Source organism: Chenopodium album, chromosome 2, assembly GCF_948465745.1.
Source record: "Chenopodium album chromosome 2, dcCheAlbu1.1, whole genome shotgun sequence".
NCBI lineage: Eukaryota > Viridiplantae > Streptophyta > Magnoliopsida > Caryophyllales > Amaranthaceae > Chenopodium > Chenopodium album.
The window spans coordinates 45,278,664-45,281,565 of NC_137835.1; the positions used below are offsets into that span (position 1 = coordinate 45,278,664).

The 2,902-nt window shown below is 41.5% G+C and overlaps 1 non-coding gene across 1 annotated transcript; it reads right to left on the minus strand.

Moving 5' to 3' along the window:
* Nucleotides 1-222: 222 nt before the first annotated feature.
* On the minus strand, nt 223-329 carry LOC145607407 (small nucleolar RNA R71). The gene has a single exon (XR_014105556.1). It is a non-coding gene; the product is annotated as a small nucleolar RNA R71 (small nucleolar RNA).
* Nucleotides 330-2,902: the final 2,573 nt, after the last annotated feature.

A 2,902-nucleotide genomic window follows, 5' to 3' on the forward strand; every position in this document is an offset into this window, starting at 1 on the left:
GACCCGAATCTTCACATTGTCGACTATTGTCAATATTGTAACACCATCAGGCAAGTCGGGGTCACCCAAGACCAGATCAGGGAGATTCTCTTTCCCTTCTCTTTAACTTGAAAAGCTAAATTGTGGTTTAATGGCTTAAATAGAACTACTTTTGGTATAACTGACTGGGAAACTCTTGTTTTGAATTTCTATAACAAGTATTATCCTGTAGAGAGAACAGCCGTACTACGGAGTGCGATCCAGAACTTTACCCAAGAAGCCGATGAATCTTTATATGAGGCTTGGGAGAGGTTCAAGGATTTACAAAGAGATTGGCCTCACCATAATTTAGCGCAATGGCAGTTAATCCAAGCCTTTTATAATGGCCTTGGAAATTCTTCTCGAATAATTTTAGATTCTGCAGCTAGTGGGAGATTTATGAATCTTGATGTTGAAGATGCAGGTCAGGTTATTGAAGACATGGCGGTACACAATTCCTAATATGGGAACCCTAGAGGATTCGCTAATAAGGGGAAGCATAGTGTCGACTATGTATCCTTTTTGCAAGCTCAACTGACCTCTATTTGCCAAAAATTAGATAATCTGAGCACTACTAATGTAGCTAATGTTTCTGCAATTAATAATAATTCTAATGAGGCTTTCTGTGAAAATTGTGGTATTGTAGGTCATTGGGAGCAGGATTACAGGAGTTCCGTGGAGCAAGTTAATGTCTTTCAAGCCTATAAGCAAAATAACCCATACTCCAACACCTACAATCCTGGGTATCGAAATCATCCGTACCTTTCCTACCGGAGCACTAATGTTCAAAATCCACCACCACAAGAACCACAGGCGCCACAACAACAGCAGCAGAAATATTACCATCCCAATGCTAGTCAGAAGAACCAACCACAACAACCCTCCTCACCTTCTGACCCTTCTCTGGTGGAAATTAGAGCAATGTTGGTTAATATGCAAAAGCACATGGAGAGTAGAGATGCGACAATTGATCGAATTCTAGCACATAATAAAATTGTAGACAATCAAATTGCGCAACTCTCTGCTACTCTACAAGCCCGCCAACAGGGAGCTCTACCGGCACAGCCGACCCGGCCTACGGATCAAGCATTTGCAATTACTCTAAGGAGTGGTTCAAACTATGAAGGGCCCTCTGTGCCCAGAGTTGATGAACCTAATTTATTAAATAATGCTAATCTTGATTCCGTTAAACCAAACAATGTAGTTGATAGCCCTGCAGGGCTAAAGGATAGTACTAACATATCTAATTCTACATTGCAGGGTACGACTCCAGAGAAGGTAGCTACTCCAGATAAGAGCAATAATGCTCCAAAGCCAATTATCAAACTTCCATTCCCCAATCGTCAATTGAAGACAAACTTGGATAAGCATTTTTGTAAGTTCCTGGAGGTGGTAAAAGATTTGAAGGTAATAGTTCCCTTCACTGAATTAATCACACAAATCCCCTCGTATGCGAAATTTATGAAAGAAATATTGACGAGGAAAAGGTCTATTAGTGAGGTAGAGACAGTAGCTTTCACTGCAGAGTGTAGTGCCGTACTTAAAAATAAGTCTCCACCTAAATTAAAAGATCCGGGTAGCTTCTCTATCCCTTGTCATATTGGCAATCTCTTGATTGATAATGCATTATGTGATTTGGGTGCTAGTGTTAGCGTCATGCCACTATCTGTGTGTTCTAAGTTGAATATGTGTAAATTAAAAGCTACCAATATAACTCTACAAATGGCCGACCGTTCTTTCAAATACCCCTTAGGTGTTTTAGAGGATGTCCCCGTTAGAGTAGGTAAATTTTATATACCTGTAGATTTTGTTGTTCTTGATATGGCTGAGGATATGCAAACCCCAATTATTTTGGGTAGACCATTCCTTAACACTGCAGGAGCAGTCATAGATGTAAGAAGTGGTAAGTTAACATTATCAGTAGGGGATGATAAAGTTGTTTTTAATCTGAATAATGCCCCTAAAAGCTCCATGACTGAGGAGAAATGTTTCAATATTAATGTGGTTGAATATTATTCTAACAAGCCCCAAGCTCTTGAAAAAGATCCCTTGGAGGCGGTATCTTGTGTTGCATCCCTTTCAGATGAGATAGACAAATGGCAGAAGGAATTCGATGCAATAGAAAGAGCACTCTACAATGTTGGTCTTGGTTTTGAGGATGAAAAGGTGGAACCGATCAAGGAAGTTGTGAGATTTGAGCCTACGGTAAGTGTTCCTTCAGATCGAGTTGCAAGTGTTGAGTGAAATGACAATTTGAAGCAACCTTCGATCAAAGAAGGATCTTTGGTGCATAGCATTGAAAAACCCCTTACCCAAGTCAAGGAGGATCCACCCGATAAAGTGTATTGGCGTCCCACAGGGCACGTCAGGAAACCGCGTCATAGCCTAAACACCGCTAGACTGGGCGAGAAACCACCCGATCAAGCGTTAGGCCAAGGATCCTAGTTATTAAAAATGTGGTAAGAGGGTCGTGCGGGACCTAGATAAACCAGCGCTTTGCGGGAGGCAACCCGTATTTCTTGCTTTCTAGACTAGTTTTCCTTTTCTCTTTTTTTTTTTTATTTTTTATTTTTTATTTTATTTTAGAGAGGCAAGGAGAGTGAAATTTTACCGTTTATAAGTGTTTTTGTACAGGTATAGGTTTAAGAGGTCAAAAGACTTAGAAAAATTTGAAGACGAAGAAAAAGCTAAGGAAATCTGACTGGGCACAGGCCCGGTCGGGCGAAGCTCGCCCAATCGGGCGCGCAGCCAAGGGAAAATTTCAGCTTTAATTTCGCCCGATCAGGCGAGGTTACCTGATCGGGCGCGAAAGGAGAGTTGGAAATCGAGCAAATTTTGCCCGATCGGGCGAGGTTGCTCGATCGGGCGCGCAAGTGCAGTCAGA